The following is a 19,567-nucleotide window of genomic DNA, read 5'->3' on the forward strand; positions in this document are numbered from 1 at the left end:
TGGAGACCCGGCCCCCCATTCATTCTCCACCCTCCACCCCCCTGCCCTGCAGCTCCCACACCAAAATGCTCTTTTGGCCTGGAACATTAGAAGACTTTTGCAAATGCAAATACACTGCAGGGAAGTCTTATCTCATTACAGACTCCTGAACAACTGGGCTTCTCCCCCACAAAATGGAAATTAAGACTTGACAGCAAATATTTCTGATCTGAAGAAAAGTCATCAGAGGGTCTTGTCTGTGAGCTGCATGTGGCCAGACCTGAGAAGACACCTCAGTTCTGGGAGGGGAGGGGAGGGGAGGACAGGGGAGGGAGGAGGGGACAGGGGAGGCGGGGAGGGGAGGGGAGGGAAGTAGCGTTGGGGAGGGGAGGGAGGGCCGCTGGGGAGGGGATGTTGTGTCGTTACCCGAGGCCACCCACTGCCCTCCACTGGGGTGCTGCTCCCTGGCCCCCGGAGGTCTGTACTGCAACGCTCCCTCCGGCCGTCGTCCAGGCAGGTCTCTCTCTGGCCCCCAGATGATTGCCTCCTCTTTAGCCACTTCAGAACCTGCCCTGGGTCCACAAGCCCAGTTCCTGTACGCTCTGTGCACAGGCTCGCTGTCGCCCCCACAACGCTTCTGCAGGAGAGCCCGTGCGAGGCGGGGCCGGGGCCTGGGGAGGCGGGGCCGGGGCCTGGGGAGGCGGGGCCGGGGCCGGGGAGGCGGGGCCGGGGCCGGGGAGGCGGGGCCGGGGCCTGGGGAGGCGGGGCCGGGGCCGGGGAGGCGGGGCCGGGGCCTGGGGAGGCGGGGCCGGGGCCGGGGAGGCGGGGCCGGGGCCTGGGGAGGCGGGGCCGGGGCCGGGGAGGCGGGGCCGGGGCCCTCAGGGCGCTGGGCCGGGACTGGTCTTCTCTCAGGTCGCTCAGAAAGCTGAAAGGCAGGTGAGTGAGTGAGTGAGTGAAGTTGCTCAGTCGTGTCTGACTCTTTGCGACCCCATGGACTGTAGCCTACCAGGCTCCTCCCTCCCTCCATGGGATTTTCCAGGCAAGAGTACTGGAGTGGGTTGCCATTTCCTTCTCCAGGGGATCTTCCCGACCAAAGGATCAAACCCTGGTCTCCCGCATTCCAGGCAGAAGCAAGGCAGGTAATTTATCCCTAATATCCTACAAGCGAAACCTCCTCAGCATCTTTACCGGGGCCATCTGGGCGCGGAGACCACCACGCCCACCTCGTCTCAGTCTTCAGACTAAATATCTGGAATATTTTTTGAGAGAAAGCATAAAATCGCTTCCTTTATTGAGCTGACTAATTGGAACAAGTCAGAGCCTTTCATGAGACGCGATGCTGAGGGCTCAGCCAAGCCTTCCTCGTCCCCGGGTGACCCACGCTCACAAAACTGGCTGGCTGTCAACACTGGGGATATTTCTTCAGAAAATTCACATTTCATTTTCCTCAGTAAGTCAGTTTTCTGTGATTAGAGAAGAGCGAGGCCAATCATTTTAAGTGTTTTTCTGTCTTTCCACAGGATATTAGAAAGAACATTTGCTCAAAGCATGCAGGCTTTTTTTTCTCCATAAACATAAAAAGGGAACAGCACAGGAAAATATGAAAAGACCGTGCTTCCTGCCGTTTCAGCGAGGATTTCAGGTTTGTGTCTAATCCCATGAGAATTAGCCTGGAGCCGAGAAGCCCACGTGCCCAGCTGGGGGTGACGGCTGCATCTGAGATCCCCCGGGGAGCACCCAAACGCCACCCAGTGAAGGCAGGTTCTTCTAATTAGCAAAATAAGACAGTCGTGAGGGAAAGTCCACGACGTGAGGGGTCGAGGCAGGAGAGCTGCTGGGCACGCTTGCTGATGGTGGTGGGAGCTGGGCACCCCTGGAGAGACAGTGCAGACGTGCTCTGGTCTCCTTGCCCGCCCCCAAACCCCTCAGTTTCTCTGGAACATTCCAGGCCAGAAGCAGAGGGAGGAAGTTTGGCTGGAAGTTCTGGAGCCAATACTTGGACTAGGCTCCGGCCAGGGAGGCCCCGGGGCATCAGCCCTGCCCTGCTGTGGGCAGGAGGGAGGGGCATCCGCGAGCAGCACCTGGAGGAGGGCGGAACTCTGAGCCCAAGAGAACCTCTGAGAAGGTAACGCGCAGCCTCGGGCTCTGGGGAGAACCCCGAGGCCCTGACTTGGGTCAGATTGTGTGGCGCCCAAGGGTTGGGTGGTTCTGATGGATCAGGCTGGCGGTCCCGGTGTCTCCTGAGGACAGCCTCCCTCTGGGCACGGGCTTTGCCATCCCGTCTTGGAGATGCTGCCTTGGGGCCTCAGGGCTGGGGGGCCTTGCCAGCAACACGGCCTGGGAGGGAGACGACGGATGCAGAGTGCTCTGGCCTGTGGCAAAGGCCCCCTGCCCTCAGCAGGGTTGGCACACCCCCGGCCCCTCAAACCAGAACGCTGCCCATGTGTTTCAGCACGGCATGGGCCTTCTCCTGTGTCTGCAATGGGCTCTCATCCCCGACTGCACCCTGGCCCTGTGCTCTACGAATCCTCCCTTACTGCTACTGCTGCTGCTAAGTCGCTTCAGTAGTATCCGACTCTGTGCGACCCCATAGACGGCAGCCCACCAGGCTCCCCTGTCCCTGGGATTCTCCAGGCAAAAACACTGGAGTGGGTTGCCATTTCCTTCTCCAATGCATGAAAGTGAAAAGTGAAAGTGAAGTCGCTCAGTCGTGTCCGACTCTTAGCGACCCCATGGACTACAGCCTACCAGGCTCCTCCGTCCATGGGATTTTCCAGGCAAGAGCACGGGAGTGGGTCCTCCCTTGTCTTGTGCTAAATCCCATGGAGGAGCGTGTCAGGGACACACGGGAACACCGGGGCAGCCCCCAGGGCTGGGCACGAGCAGAGTTACGCTCTTCTGTCCACGGTCCAGAATGCACCTGTGGCTACGTGACTACCATCCTGACACGTGGGAGCGGGAGTCAGGGACGCAGTCCCTGCACCGCCTGTTTGTCTGCCAACAGCGATGCCCTGCACCTCCCCCCACCCCTGGGGGCTGTATGCTGGGCTCCAGGACTTCAGGCCAGCGGGCGGGGTGACCTCTGGTCCAGGAAGTAGGTACAGGTGAGGCGCTCAGTACATGTCTGTCCCTGGTGTGAATGCATCCATTCAGCCAGCCCCCAGTCCACAGCGTCTCCTGATTCTTACTCTAACCCCTCTGCTCAGGACCGTCTCCATGACCCAAACTTAAAGTGAGAAGATGGACCGCTCAGATCGGCGGTCACAGGACCCAGAGGTCACAGTGTCAATCTCCCACTGTTCGAATGATGAGAAAAGTTGGACCCCGCCCGGGATCACCCTCACACAAGGGGATGCTGGCCTCGGGGGATGTCTCAGGGAGCTGGTCCTGTGCAGCCAGAGCTGGGGGGTGTCTCCCAGCGGGAGGGGCCATGGCACCGTATTAGCCCAAGTAGGGCTTCATCATCCCTTAGCGCTGGATCCTTTATCCCGGGCTTTCCTTGCAGCTCGACATGCCCAAGGGGACAGAAAGGAGCTCATTCCCCAGGCCTGTTTATTTTTTGGTTTTTGGGCTCAAACTGTTGACAGCTTTTAAGTCCAAATTCCAGTTTTCTCCATCAGTTAGTTCCCTGTACAAAGATGTAAAAGAGGTTTGTAAGACTCTTTGGGGAAATATATTTATATATAAAACATCACCAAAGGACACAAAAGCCCTTGCGGGTAGAAAAGTGAGCAGGCAGAGAGACGCAGCCCATGTAGCCTGAACGTGGGTTGACGCCCACGTGGGATGGGCAGGTGACCATATGCTGGACAAAGGGCTCCTCAAACGGAAAAAAAGCAAAACTGATCTTTTGTTGTTCGGTTGCTAAGTCATGTCCGACTCTTTGTGACCCCATGGATGGCAGCACGCCAGGCCTCCCTGTCCATCACTGACTCCCGGACCTTCCTCAAACTCGTGTCCATCGAGTCGGTAATGCCATCCAACCATCTCATCCTCTTTTGTCCCCTTCTCCTCCCCCTGTCCTCACTCTTTCCCAGCATCAGGGTCTTTTCCAATGAGTCGGCTCTTCCCATGAGTCGGCTCATCCCAAAGTATTGGAGTGTCAGCCTCAGCATCGTTCAAATGCACTGAATGGCGTCCCTGGGAAACAAGAGGCTGAGAAGACCTGCGGGAGATGCTGCGGCGCCTGCGGCTGCTACGGGTTGAGGCTCAGAGCACCGAAAACCACACAAGGAGGTAAGATGAAGACAGACAGCTGAGCAGAGCACCAGCCGGGGGGGTGGACAGACACAAGGGAAAGAATAAAGGCCAGTGACATTTAAAAATTCTGAACTTGACTGTAATCAGAAAAATAAAAATCCAGGCAGTCCAATATGAAATCACACAATTTGGACCGTCCAAAGTGTAAATGGCAGGACTGTGAGGAGGGGTGGGTGACACCCAGGGAGGCGGGAAATTCACAGGAGCTCCTGCAATCAAATGCATAGGCCAGTGACCCAGAAGCCCTCTTCCAGATGTCCAGGTGGGGGTTGTAACCATGTGCAAAAGGAGAAAGCCAGCAAGAACGCCACTGCAGTGGGCTCTCAGTGGTGAAACCTTTCTTGAAATAACCTAAATATTCATGAGTATGAAGTGGGAATACTATTCAGCAGTCAAGTGAACAAACAAGAGGTGTCTATCAACATGAGTAAGTTTCCAAAACCGTGTTGAGTGAAAATATGCAGAACGACTTGCCCTGCACACTGCCACTGTGTAAGGTGAGAAGAGAGCAGGATGGTGCTCTGTGTTGTTTAGGGACACACAAGAGTCTGGGAGCCCCGATGGAGACCTGACTTGGGAGAGTGGCTGCTTCTGTTAGAAAGAACCTCAGCAGCACAGCACAGAAACCTGCTCATGTAAAAACAGGTTAAACAAAACGGGAAACTACTTTCTCTTGTATACATTGGAAGGCCGAATAGCCAGGGCTAGTATATGGCTTCATGGTGACGTTAGAGTTATAGGCTCCTGTTATTTCTCTGCCCCACTGTCTTTTGTGAACAGCTTCTGGTATCAAGGTTGCCTCATGTTCCAAGATGGCTGCTGGCACTCCAGCAATCCCATCTCTACTCCAGGACAATGGCCAGAGGAAGTGGAAGATGAAAGGATATAATCCCTGCCTCAAGTTTACCTCTGGGGTGAGGAGGGACTAGAATTGTGGAGGGGCAGAAGGGGTTTCCTTATAGCTGTAATAGTTTGTTTTCAAAAACCATAATCAGAAACAAATACAGATGATCTAAAAATTTGTTAAAGACGATGGTTAATGAAGCATGTTTTTACACTGTTTATTCTCTATGATTGTATTTATGTTTGGTTGAAATAGTTCACAGGAAGAAACATGAAGAAAATAGGAAGTGAATTTAATATATTGGTTTGCATTAATGATATGAATCGATTCGCTGATTTATAATAATGAAGACCAGCTGATCGCTGAGCTCCCGGTCCCCCCTGGGAGGCAGTCAGGCTTGCATGGAAGTGAGTGAGCTCCCCAGTGGGAGCCTGCCCAGCCCCGGGGTTTGCGTGACGCCACGTGTGGCCGCCTTTGCAGCCTGCCACGTCACACGTTCTTACAGGCCTTTTCCTGTGCGTTTCCCCACTGAGAGCAGGTTCTCCTGTCCAGCCCATCTGACCGAACGTGGCCCCCAGTTACAGCCGCGTGGATCGTTGATGCTCTAGCTTCCTGGAGCCTGCCACCCGCGGGTGCGAATAACCTGGCCTTGACGCACCTGCTCCCAGGCGGTCCCCTGGAGCACTGGGCCAGGCAGCCGTGACGTCAGTGTTCCCGCGAGTTCTGGTCACCTGCTTGGCCCATTCTCCCCAAGTCTGTCCCAGTCCGATCCTGGAGCAGGTGATCATCGAGGTCTGGCCGGCACCCGGGCTGATACCTGGCATACACCTCCACCTGGTAGAGCCAGGTGCACACCTCCACCTGACCGCTGGGTAAAGGGCAGGAGGAGCGCGAGCAGAGTGGGCACCAGGTCCCCACGGAGCCTGTCAAGTGAGAAAGAGACAGATTAAGCAGCTGCATTTACGCTCATTTCCTGAACACTCTAATGTGAAGGATGGCTTACTAAGTACTTTGTCAACCAGTTGCTCAGTCATGTCCGACTCCTTGTGACCCGTGGACTGCGGCACACCAGTCTTCCCTGTCCTTCGTTACCTCCCAGAAGTTGCTCAAAGTCTTTAGTGGCACCAAAGCACAGGTACCCTTCTGCCCCAAGTCCAGAGGTACCTGCCGGCTCCAGCATCCAGTTCATCTCTCGCCGCTTGTCCATTATTTGTCTCTTTATCGACCATATATTCCACAGATCTGCTGACTGGCCATTCATTATGCTTTTCTGCCAAAGAGGCTCTTGATTCCTGACTCTTCAAATCATTTCTGAACGTGTTGCTTAAGACGAGCTGCTGGAATCCTGAGTGGCCAGGGAGAGAGCGTTGTTTCAGGGAAGGGAGGGCTGGGCCCTGATGCTCTGGACTCAGGGCCACCTGGTGGTGGCCACACAGCCTCTAACCTGCCCGACCCCCACAATGCACCCACTGCCTCCCCCGTCCTGGGGGCCCGATGCCCGGAAGAGCCAAGGCTGATGGAAGGGAGATGGCATTTTCAGGCCCAGGGATCTTGAGGGAAGCACTGTCCACGTGGGCTTGTCCTGTCACCAGGCACAGCATGGCACAGTGGGCATCATATGCAGGATGCAGAGTGACGTTTATCAGACATGCCAGGTCCTGTTGGGCTGTCTGAGCAGCGGCTCCATGGCCATGCAGAGACCAACCGTTCCCAGGGTTCCCACATCGCACACCGGAAAGGGAAGAGGCAGAAAGCCCGGAGCTGACTGGCCGTGGCCGCTGCATCCCGGGACCAGCCCCTCCGTGGCTGAGGGAGCCCAGTGCCAAGATGGGAGAGAGCAGCAGCTGGCTGTAAATATGCCGACGGTAAATAAGGCGACCTGCTGAATTCAGATGCGCAGCGCTCCTTCCAGCTCCCCGATAACCACTGAACGGTAAAATCACCAGTCTTTCCGTGGAAGAAATTAGCATTAATGAGATAGCAGTGTATCTGGAGTAACTGACATTTTGATGAATGAGCTGGCGGGATGGGATACGAGGCTCCTGATGGATCATATTCGGGTTGCCTAGGGTGGCATTTAACTGTTCCTCCTGCGTTCCCAGCTTCAGTTATGTGCAATGGAAAACCTCAGGAATGTGGGGCTTTATCTTTCAGGAGGCAGACCCAAGCGTCCTGATCAATCCAGGCTGACAGCAGCTCCACCCGCGGGGAACCAGGGAATCTAGAGCCAGGGGACTGGCCCCCATTCCCCCAGGCTGTGCTCCATCTGCAGGCAAGGGGCCGCCTCCTAATCGGCCTCTCCTCCTCTGGGCCGGGCACACCTCCTGGAGATGAGGCTGGATGTTCCCGCGGAAGCGAACACCCAGGTGGACCTCCTGGAGCTCCGGGGGAGCCGGTGTCTGGAGCCCCAGCAGGAGGGCACGTGTGTCACTGGGACGGAGCGGCTCCCTCACACCTGGGTCTCCCTCAGGCTCGGCCGTCGGCCTGAACCGCCTTCCAAGAGGCCTCCCAGGCTGGTTCCCTCTCCTCCCGTGGACACAGCTGCCCCATGGGCTTTCTGCCTGCCCGAGCCTGGATTCAGGGCCCCACCTCCAGCCACACAGCTGAGCTTCTGCTCCCTCTGCCGCACCCTCCCTCTGGCCCCGGCTGGTCCTGCTTCCCTGCGGCCGTCATGGGGTCATGTGACCCCTCCCCAGCCGGCCGGCCCTGCCCAGCGGGGGTGTCTGTGCCCCGGCCGTGTCCCCAGCTTCCAGCACAGCAGCCTGTGGAAGTCACTTCCACACACGGGTTACATGCAGCAGGGTTGTCTGTCTTCTGCCTTTTGTCTTTGTCTAAGGAGAAAACCTGGAGAAGGCGATGGCACCCCACTCCCGGACTCTTGCCTGGAAAATCCCATGGACGGGGGAGCCTGGTGGGCTATGGTCTATGGGGTTGCAAAGAGTCGGACATGACTAAGCAACTAACACACACACACACACACAAGAAGAAAACCAGTGTGCATGCCTGGGTGTCCCCAGCTCTGAGCACGGTGGGTGTTCGAAGGCGACAGTGAGGAGGCCCCAGCTTGCAAGTTCTGCCGGGAGGGAAAGTCCCCCAGGAGAAGGCTGCCCAGCCTGGAAGGGGAGCAGGGTGCCTGCCTTCATCGCTGAGCATCACGGTGCCTCTCTGATCCTAGGAATGAGAGCCCACAGGAGGGCCGGGGAGCGGGACCCCAGTGAAGAATCATCAAACACTCCCGGAGGAAGGAAAATAAGATCTGAATGTTCGCACAGGAATGCCCGGTTATTGGTTGGAAAGACATACTAAAACAGAAAGAGAACCAACCTCCGCAGGTTCCTGTGAAACCCTAAGGCAATGCCAACTAGAATTCCAGTGTGTTTCTGTGCATGAGTGTGTAATTTGGATCAAATAATCTGAAATTCATAGAACAGGATACTTGTCTAAAACTCCGTATATCAAAGCTATGGTTTTTCCAGTGCTTATGTATGGATGTGAAAGTTGGACCATAAAGAAAGCTGAGCCCCAAAGAACTGAAGGTTTCGAACTATAGTGTTGGAGAAGACTCTTGAGAGCTCCTTGGACAGCAAGGAAATCAAACCAGTCAATCCTAAAGTAAATAAACCCTGATTTTTTTTTTTTTTTGCCACTTTATGTTTTTTTTAATTGAAGGATAATTTCTTTACAGAATTTTGTGCTTTTCTGTCATACATGAACAAGAATCAGCCTTGGGCACACCCATGTCCCCTGCCTCCCATCTCCCTCCCCACCCCACCCTCCGCCTGTCGCAGGGCCCCTGTTTGAGTTCCCTGAGTCACACAGCGAATTCCCGTTGCCTGTCTGTCTCACGTGTGGCATTGTGAATTTCCACGTTGGTCTCTCCGTACATCTCCCCTTCCCCCTCCTCCCCTCCCACCGTGTCCACAGGGCTGTTCTGTATGTCTGTTTCTCCACTGCTGCCCTGAAAGTAAATTCATCGGTGTCATCTCTTCAGATTGCATATATGTGTCAGTATATGATATTTGTCTTTCTCTTTCTGACTTCACTGTGTATAATAGGCTCTAGCTTCATCCACCTCATTAGAACGACTCAACTGTGTTCCTTTAATGGCTGAGTAATATCACACTGTGTGTATCTATGTACCAGTGTCCATCCATCTGTCAGTGGACATCTAGGTCGCTTCCATGTTCTAGCTGTTGTAAACAGCACTACAGTGAACACTGGGGAACATGTGTCTTTTTCCATTTTGGTTTCCTCAGGCTATGTGCCTAGAACTGGGATTGCTGGGGCATATGGTGGTTTTATTCCTAGCTTTTTAAGGAATGTTCATACCGTCTTCCTTAGTGTCTTATCAATTTACATGCCCACCAGCAATGCAAGAGCGTTCCCTTTTCTCCACACCCTCTCCAGCATTTATTGTCTGTGGACTTTTTGACGAGGGCCGTTCTGACTGGGTGCGGTGGTATCTCACGGTGGTTTTGATTTGCGTTTCTCTAATAACGAGCGACGCTGAGCGTCTTTTCCTGCGTTTGTTAGCCATCTGTGTGTTTTCTTTGGAGAAATGTCTGTTTAGGTCTTTTCCCCACTTGTGGATCGGCTTGTTTACTCTTCTGGTATTTCGTTGTATGAGCTGCTTGTATATTTCTGAAATTAACTCTTTCTCAGTCGTTTGCTTTGCTCTTTCCTTCTCCCATTCCGAGGGCTGTCTTTTCACCTTGCTTGTGGTTTCCTTTGCTGTGCAAAAGCTTTTAAGTTTAATCAGGTCCCACTTGCTTATTTTTGTTTTTACTTCCATTACTGTACGAGGAGGGTCATAGAGGATCTTGCTTTGGTTTATGTCATCGAATGTTCTGCCTATGTTTTCCTCTAACGGTTTTATTGTTTCTGATCTTACACTTAGGTCTTTAATCCATTTTGAGTTTATCTTTGTGTATGGCATTAGAAAGTGTTCCAATTTCATTCTTTTGCGCATAGCTATCCAGTTTTCCCATCACCACTTATTTTGCAGGATACAAGGTCAATACACAGAAATCCCTAGCATTCCTATATAGTAACAATGAAAAATCAGAAGGAAAAATTACGGAATCAATCCCATTCACCATTGCGACAAAAACAATAAAATATCTAGGAATAAACCTACCTAAGGAGACAAAAGAACTATATAGGGAAGATTATCAGACACTGATGAAAAAAAATCCAAGATGACATAAACAGATGGAAGGATAGTCCGTGTTCCTGGGTAGGAAGAATCAATTTTGAGAAAATGACTATACTACCAAATGCAATCTGCAGATTCATGAGATCCATATCAAATTACCAATGGCACTTTTCACAGACCTAGAACAAAAAATTTCCAATTCATATTGAAACACAAAGACCCTGAATAGCCAAAGCAGTCTTGGGAAAGAATGGAGCCGGAAGAATCAACCTTTCTGACTTCAGGTTATACTACAAAGCTACAGTTCTCAGGACAGTATGGTACTGGCACAAAAAACAGAAATAAAGACCAATGGAACAAGATAGAGAGCCCAGAGATAAACCCACACATCTACGGGTACCTTATTTTTGACAACAGAGGCAAGAATATACAATGGAGCAAGGATAACCCTGAATATTCATTGGAAGGACTGATGCCAAAGTTGAAGCTCCAATACTCTGGCCACATGATGCGAAGAACTGACTCATTGGAAAAGACCCTGATGTTGGGAAGGATTGACGGCAGGAGAAGGGGACGACAGAGGATGAGATGGTTAGATAGCACCACTGACTCAATGGACATGGATCTCAGCAAACTCTGGGAGATAGTGAAGGACAGGAGAGCCTGGCATGCTGTGGTCCACGGGGTTTCAGAGTCAGACACGACTCAGCGACTGAACAACAACAATCTAGAAACACTGCGAAAAAGAAGATTGAAGGGGCTCTTGCCTGAGAAGCATTCGAGCTTCTAGAGTGAAAACTGTGGCAGAGGAGTAGCTGGGATGGCTCGGGGTGGAGACGAGGCTGGGGGGAAGGCTGCGTTTCTACACCAGGAAGGAGGTGTTCATACTGAAGCAAATCAGCTGAGCCTCTCACTCATCTCATGTTCAGAAACAAGTAGAAGATGCAGCAAATATCTGCAGACATCTAGCACCGTCTGGGAACCTAATAGCTTCCCTGGTGACATTAGTGGTAAAGAACCTGCTGCCAGTGCAGGAGACATAAGGGAGGCGGCTCCAATCCCTGGGCTGGGAAGATCCCCTGGAGGAGGGCATGGCCACCCACTCCAGTACTCTTTCCTGGAGAATCCCACGGACAGAGGAGCCTGGTGGGCTACAGTCCATGGGGTCTCAAAGAGTCAGACATGACTGAAGCAATTTATCATGCAGCGAATTTTAAAATATAAGAGAATAAAGTCTTAAAGTGAACATGTGTGTGACCTATGGTTTAGGTAATGTTTTTAATGAATATTTAAAGAAAAAGTGATGAAGAAACACGTGACTATGTTTTAACCAATATGTACGTAAGGAGGCTGTGACCCCAAAGAGAAATGACAGGAGAGCAGTCTGAGGCTTCACAGCCAAGATACAGGAAAAGTGAACACCGCTCAGTCATGTCTGACTCTTTGTGACCCCACGGACTGTACGGTCCATGGAATTCTCCAGGCCGGAATACTGCAGTGGGTAGCCTTTCCCTTCTCCAGGGGATCTTCCCAACCCAGAGATCGAACCCGGCTCTCCCACGTTGCAGGCAGATTCTTTACCAGCTGAGCCACATGATACATGAAGAGTTTTACAACTGATTATTTAAAAAGACCGGAGAAGGCGATGGCGACCCACCCCAGTACTCTCGCCTGGAAAATCCCATGGACGGAGGAGCCTGGTGGGCTGCAGTCCATGGGTCGCAAAGAGTCGGACACGACTGAGCGACTTCACTTTCATTTTTTCCTTTCATGCTTTGGAGAAGGAAATGGCAACCCACTCCAGTGTTCTCGCCTGGAGAATCCTAGGGATGGGGGAGCCTCGTGGGCTGCTGTCTATGGGGTCACACAGTCGGACACGACTGAAGTGACTTAGCAGCAGCAGCAGCAGCAGGATTTAAAAAGACAAATAAGAGACAATTAGGCAAAGTATATGAACAGGCACTGATTAGAAAGTCCCCAAATGGCCAAAATAGTAGGAAAAGTTACACAAAGTCCCAACTATCCAGAAAATGCAAATTATTTGAATAAGGAGATATCAATTTTCACCTCTCAGATAGTCTCAGAAAGAGGTAACACCTTCTGGCGGGGATGTGAACGAAAGAGCATTTGCATGTTATTACTGGAGATGTGAATTTTAACTGCTCTTTTGGGAAGCCATCTGGAAATATATATTTAAATTAAAAACACACAAAACCATGGACCCAGCCTTCCCTTCCTGAATATTCATCCCCAGGAAATAAGGGCAACCCCGAGTGGTGCTGGGAGTGATGTTGACAGTGGGCTGTGTTGGGCAGTGGGAAGCAGACGCATGCCTGAAACTCAGCTTCCTTACACAGAGCACCAGCCAAGCCAGAGGAATGTGATTACATCAGAAGTACGGCAGGTTAAGCACAATAAAGCTTTCTGTTGTTGTTGTTCCGTCCCTAAGTCGTATCCAACTCTTTGCAGCCCCGTGAACTGCAGCACGCTAGGCTTCCCTGTTCTTCACCATCTCCTGGAGTTTGCTCAAACTCAGGTCCATTGAATTGGTGATGCCGTCCAACCCTCTCATCCTCTGCTGCCCCCTTCTCATCCTGCCCTCAGTCTTTCCCAGCACCATGGACTTTTCCAATGAGTAGCTCTTCACATCAGATGGGCAAAGTATTGGAGCTTCAGTTTCAGCATCAGTCCTTCCAGTGAACATTAAGGGATGATTTCCTTTAGGATTGATTGGTTGGATCTCCTTGCAGTCCAACCAGAGTCCAAGGGACTCCCAAAAGTCTTCTCCAACACCACAGTTTGAAAGCATCAATTCTTCAGCGCTCAGCCTTCTTTATGGTCCAACTCTCACATCTGTACATGACTACTGGAAAAACCAAAGCTTTGACTACATGGACTTTGTCTGCAAAGTAATGTCTCTGTTTTCTAATACACCATCTAGTTTTGTCATAGGGTTGCTTTCAAGGAGGTAGCGTCTTTTAATTTCATGGCTGCAGTCACCGCCCACAGTGATTTTGGAGCCTAAGAAAATAAAGTCTATCAATAAAGCTTAGGATGCGTAATGCAATATTTCATTCTTTAAAATGAAGTGGATACATGTGTGTTTGTGTGTGTGTGGTTTGTGTGTGTGTGTGCTATGGTTTGTGTGTTAGTGTGTGTGTGTTGTGCATTTCTGTGTGGTGTGGTTTGTGTGTTAGTGTGGTGTGCATGTGTGTGTGTGTGTGGTCTGTGTGTTATTGTGTATGTGGTTTGTGTGTGTGTGTGTGTGATCTGTGTGTTAGTGTGTGAGTACTGTGTGGTTTCTGTGTGTGTCTGTGTATGATGAGATCTGCCAAAGCCCCCTGGGGTCCCCAGAGGCTGTCTGGGGGTGCATTATTCCCAGTGACACTCCATGCCCCTTCCTGTGCAGGGAGCCCCCAGGCTGAGCCCCATCCCCTGGCTTTGCCCCCAAGCTGAGCCCCGTCTCTAGCTTTGGCCCCAGGCTGAGCCCCGTCTCCCAGCTCTGCCCCCAGGCTGAGCCCTGTCTCCAGCTTTGCCCCCAGGTTGAGCCCCGTCTCCTGGCTTTGGCCCAGGCTGAGCTCCTTCCCCTGGCTTTGGCCCATGCTGAGCCCCGTCTCCCAGCTCTGCCCCCAGGCTGAGCCCCGTCTCCTGGCTTTGGCCCAGGCTGAGCCCTGTCTCCAGCTTTGCCCCTAGGCTGAGCCCCCTCTCCCGGCTCTGCCCGCAGGCTGAACTCACCTCGGAGCCGCCCCAGAAAGAGCCAGTGTCTGGGAGGAGCAGGAAGAGGGTGGAGGGTCAGGGGTTGTGTGGAGGGGCCTGAGAGGGACGCCTGTTTTCCTCGCCCACAGCGGTGGGCGCCCTGGTCCAGGTGGAAAGGGAGGGGGCAGGGTGGTCCCACGGCTCTGCCTGCTCTGAGCTCAGGGACCCAGGATGAGAACTTGCTCAGCACCAACCCGCTCCCTACCTTGGGCACCTGTGGCCCAGAGTGCTCCTCGCCCGCTGGTGAGGGTGGTCAGCATGGGCTCTTCTAAGTCAGGACAGGCTCCTGGGCACCATCCCAGGCCATCTCACGGGACCACGCCCAGGGCGCAGTTGACCAACCGGCTGGCTGGTCAGGGACCAGACCCGCAGGGAGGAGGAGGCTTTGACCTCACCTTGCTCCCAGGAGTCTCCATCCGGCCCGCCGAGTGCCCCTGGCAGGTGGGTGGGCGTTGGAGTCCAGCTGGAGGATGGCAGGCAGGCAGGATGTCCCAGCACCACCCACCCCGTCTGTCTGGACACCGAGGTCTCAGCCTGCAGGGCATTCGGAAGCCAGAGGGACTGTGGCTGCATTGGAAGGGCCCAGGACACACGCTGCAGGGGTCGTGCTGCGGGCCTGCTGCCCCCAACCTCCCGGAGCCTCAGGGCCATGTCCACCAGACTCGGGAGGCACGCGGTCACGGGAGCAACGAGGCCCCGGGAGACGCCAGCACTTTGAGAAGGTAACAGGCAGGAAGGCCAGGGGTCTCCAAAGGGAGCAAGTAGGCTGCAAATGTCAGACATTTTTATCTCTCTCTTAAGTAGCAGGAGGAAAGAAACTACAAGAGTCAGACGTTTCTCCCTTCTCAATACAAAATTAAAAGGAGGTTTCTTTTAAGATATGTGTTGCCATGACGACACCTGGTTCCACCTGAACTTAACTTTTCTCAAACCTTGAGCTAAGCAATGCCTCTTTCTTTTGGAAATGTTTCTCCTAAGCTATGTTAATGAACTATGCATTTACCCTAGACTCTGTCTTCAAGTCGGTTCTGACTAATCAGAACCGATAATGGCTCAACAAACCAGTGTGTTTCACTCACACAATTCCTCTCCTAATCTATGGTAATGAGGCTGTGTATTTGCTTGGAAACCTGCTTTTCTTTAAGATTCGTGTCAATCGTTTTATGGCGGGGATGACTCACTTTGTGCCAAGGTTATCTCAAAATGCACGTTGTGGGTGAGGGGCCTGGTGCCACTCTCTGAGTTTTGAGACTTTTCCTCTCTTTAATTAGCAGCCTGCTAGTAGGTATATTGGAGAAGGCAATGGCACCCCACTCCAGTACTCTTGCCTGGAAAATCCCAAGGACGGAGGGGCCTGGTAGGCTGCAGTCCATGGGGTCGCTAAGAGTCGGGCACGACTGAGCGACTTCACTGCACCTCACTAGTAGGTACATAACTTTCTCTTAAAGGCTGCAGGGGGCAACTCTTTCTACCCCCTTCTGATGTCTACGTCAGAAGCTTTCTCTCTTTTATCCTTTAATAAAACTTTACTACACAAAAGCTCTGAGCGACCAAGCCTCATCACTGGCCCCAGATTGAATTCCTCTCCCACGGAGGCCAAGAATCCCAGCGCCTTTCATGGCTCAGCCTTTCAATGTCCTGTTCTTCACCTTCCATGGGATCACTTCTCCTTCCCTACACCTGTGCGGGTGGCCTTTGAGGATCTCGTTTTTAAATGAGGAAAAGGAGTCTTGGTTAAGCAGGCAGGGGTCTGGCATTAAGTCACCCCCTGAGGGGCTTCCAGGCTGTGCCCCAAGTGATGCCTCCAGCTCCCTGCAGGGGCCGGGGGGCTAAAGCGAGGAGACTCAGGCTCGGACAGGGCTGGGACCCTGGGCCGTGGCCGAGCAGGCCAGGGCAGGGGTGACGAGGCCAGGGCAGCGCGGGAGCACAGGAGGCATCAGAAGCTGGCTGAGAGCAGGGGCAGCGCGACTTGGATGAGCCTCCTGACCATTTGTCCCTGATTAACGGACGCGACTGAGCGACTGAACTGAACTGAACTGAACTGAAACAGCTGGCAGAGCCCAGGAAGCTTCCCCTGCGCCCTGGCCCGAGACGGGCCGTGTCTGTTCCAGAGTCAGGGAGGCACCAGGTGCTGGGGTCTGGGAACAGCCTGAACCCCCATAGCGTCCCCTGCAGTCAGTGCTGTGGCCCCGCTGATCTGGGTCCCCCCCACAGAATGCTCCCTGGAGCCCTGGGTGGTCACAAGCCTCACCTGACCTGAGGCAGCGGGCGGCAGAGTGGCAGGGCCCACGTCCATGTGGGTGCAGGGAGCCCTGGGTTGGTGGCTTTCTGCACCTCCTGCGCTTTGCTGGTTTTCACTCTGCAAACACAGACCCAGGGTCCCCTACAGGGAGCAGCAGCTCAGCCACACGCCTGAGGAGGCAGGGTGAGTGTTCCCAGGAGAGAGCATGCCGACCCTGTGTGTGGTATTCTTATAGTTCTACCAGCTGTTGTCAGGAAGGGAGTCGTGAGCTGACACCCTGATCTTGGACTTTCCGTCTCCAGAACTGGGAGAAGATAAGTTTCTATCATTTAAGCAAAAAAAAAAAAAAAAAAGGAGTTGTGAGAGTTAGAGGAAGTGGCGGGGGGAAAGCACAGGATGACTTCTCAGGAAATGTAACTTCATCATCTTCACTGGCATCCCCACCATCCCCACCATCACCACCATCGCCTTCTCCACCATCACCATCACCACCATCGCCATCATCACCACCATCACCTTCATCACTTTCTCCACCATGCCCACCATCACCACCATCACCATCACCATGATCAACATCCCCACCATCCCCATCCCCACCATCCCCACCATCCCCATCCCCACCATCCCCACCATCCCCATCCCCACCATCCCCACCATCCCCATCCCCACCATCCCCACCATCGCCTTCTCCACCACCACATCCCCATCCCCACCATCCCCACCATCCCCATCCCCACCATCCCCACCATCGCCTTCTCCACCACCACATCCCCATCCCCACCATCCCCTTCTCCACCATCACATCCCCATCCCCACCATCCCCACCATCCCCATCCCCACCATCGCCTTCTCCACCACCACATCCCCATCCCCACCATCCCCACCATCCCCATCCCCACCATCCCCACCATCGCCTTCTCCACCACCACATCCCCATCCCCACCATCGCCTTCTCCACCATCACATACCCATCGCCACCATCGCCTTCTCCACCATCACATCCCCATCCCCACCATCCCCACCATCCCCATCCCCACCATCCCCACCATCCCCATCCCCACCATCCCCACCATCGCCTTCTCCACCATCACATGCCCATCACCACCATCGCCTTCTCCACCATCACATCCCCATCCCCACCATCCCCACCATCGCCTTCTCCACCATCACATGCCCATCCCCACCATCCCCACCATCCCCATCCCCACCATCCCCACCATCGCCTTCTCCACCACCACATCCCCATCCCCACCATCCCCACCATCGCCTTCTCCACCATCACATGCCCATCCCCACCATCCCCACCATCCCCACCATCCCCACCATCGCCTTCTCCACCACCACATCCCCATCCCCACCATCCCCACCATCCCCATCCCCACCATCCCCACCATCGCCTTCTCCACCACCACATCCCCATCCCCACCATCGCCTTCTCCACCATCACATCCCCATCCCCACCATCCCCACCATCCCCATCCCCACCATCGCCTTCTCCACCACCACATCCCCATCCCCACCATCCCCACCATCCCCACCATCCCCACCATCCCCACCATCGCCTTCTCCACCACCACATCCCCATCCCCACCATCCCCACCATCCCCATCCCCACCATCCCCACCATCGCCTTCTCCACCACCACATCCCCATCCCCACCATCGCCTTCTCCACCATCACATCCCCATCCCCACCATCCCCACCATCCCCATCCCCACCATCCCCACCATCGCCTTCTCCACCACCACATCCCCATCCCCACCATCGCCTTCTCCACCATCACATACCCATCGCCACCATCGCCTTCTCCACCATCACATCCCCATCCCCACCATCCCCACCATCCCCACCATCCCCATCCCCACCATCCCCACCATCGCCTTCTCCACCATCACATGCCCATCACCACCATCGCCTTCTCCACCATCACATCCCCATCCCCACCATCCCCACCATCGCCTTCTCCACCATCACATGCCCATCCCCACCATCGCCTTCTCCGCCACCGCATCCCCATCCCCACCATCTGCACCATCGCCACCATCGCCTCTGTCATCACCGTCACCATTGCCCTTGTCGTCTTGGCCGCCCCACTGTCAGCATCAGGAGCTGGACCGTCAGGAGCTGGACCGTCAGCACTGATAGCATCACCATCACCGTTGTCACATCACTGTCACCACGTTTGCCATCATCACCGTCATCGATTCCATTATTTCCTGGTAACGCTTGCCTGTGCACAGCCTGGGGTCTCCCCGTGGCTTAGTCACCCAGTCAGGACTCAGCCACCGGCCTCCCACATCTAACCCTCATCTGATGCTTTCCCAGACCCGCCCACTTTCCCAGGCCCTTCCCCTTCAGTGGGCAGACTCATTCCACACTCCCACCACCTCTGAAGACTCGTTCTGAGGCTATTGTGGCCCAGATTCAAGCAGAGTCCCAGTTACTGGTGTGTTATCTCAGGCCGCAAGTGAGGGACCCACTCTCACAGTGCATCCAGACAAGCTTAGCGGCATCCCGAAGACAAGCATATGTGAAGTACTTCCATATGGCGTCTCAAGGTTTTCCAACACTCGCGGCAGGAGTGGCCATCCTGGGGTATTCAGACGTCTCTCTTACAAATATAGAAAATTTGCTAACTTAGTGAAAGATTTTATTTCCCATATGTAGAAGTAATGTGAGCAAGATAAACAGGTGGCGTCTCTTGTAAGCCCAAGGCCCACAGATAACCTCGCTGACATTGGCCATAAGAGGAACACGTTTGCCCCGCAGGTGGGAGTGGGCGGCCGCCGCAGGTTGCGCCGCGCCCTACGCGTGAAGCTGTGGGAGCGTCAGGGGCCGCGGTCCTGCAGGAGCACTGCTGCCTGTGGGGGGCCCGCCACGTCTCCAGTAAATCAGCTTCATCCAGGGGTTAAAAAGGCTCCTACAAGCAAGAGTGGGGGGCGGGGCAAGGGACACTCCAGGCCGCCAGGGAGGCAGGGAGGGTGTGGGTCAGATGGGGTGGCTGTGCTGGCCACTCCCGGGGGAGATGCCCACACGAACCACAGGTGTCTCTGATTCCACCCCTGGCAGCTCAGGATCGATGTCTAGTCTCGCGGATGGCGAGTTCCCCAGGGTCCCCCCCAGGGATCAGCCGGGTCTGGAGAAACTCTCTGAAGCTGAGGAGGTTGCTGTTGTACTTCTGTGGCCCCAAGCCCACCCCACATCGCCCACCTCAGCAGGGCCTTTCGGATTCGTGGATGGACCACGTGGCCACACCCCAGGGCCACGCCCTGCTTCGTGCCCCGAGGATCCTCAGCATCTGTCCATGAGCCCCGTCTGCTTGGGTCTTGAG

General features: G+C 54.2%; 1 long non-coding RNA gene across 1 annotated transcript; it reads left to right on the forward strand.

The window, feature by feature from the left end:
• Positions 1 to 715: 715 nt before the first annotated feature.
• On the forward strand, positions 716 to 6,386 carry LOC133248557 (uncharacterized). The gene is made up of 4 exons (XR_009736761.1): positions 716 to 915; positions 1,500 to 1,621; positions 4,017 to 4,215; positions 5,020 to 6,386. It is a non-coding gene; the product is annotated as an uncharacterized LOC133248557 (long non-coding RNA).
• Positions 6,387 to 19,567: the final 13,181 nt, after the last annotated feature.

The sequence above is a fragment of the Bos javanicus genome, chromosome 5 (genome assembly GCF_032452875.1).
Source record: "Bos javanicus breed banteng chromosome 5, ARS-OSU_banteng_1.0, whole genome shotgun sequence".
Taxonomy (NCBI): domain Eukaryota; kingdom Metazoa; phylum Chordata; class Mammalia; order Artiodactyla; family Bovidae; genus Bos; species Bos javanicus.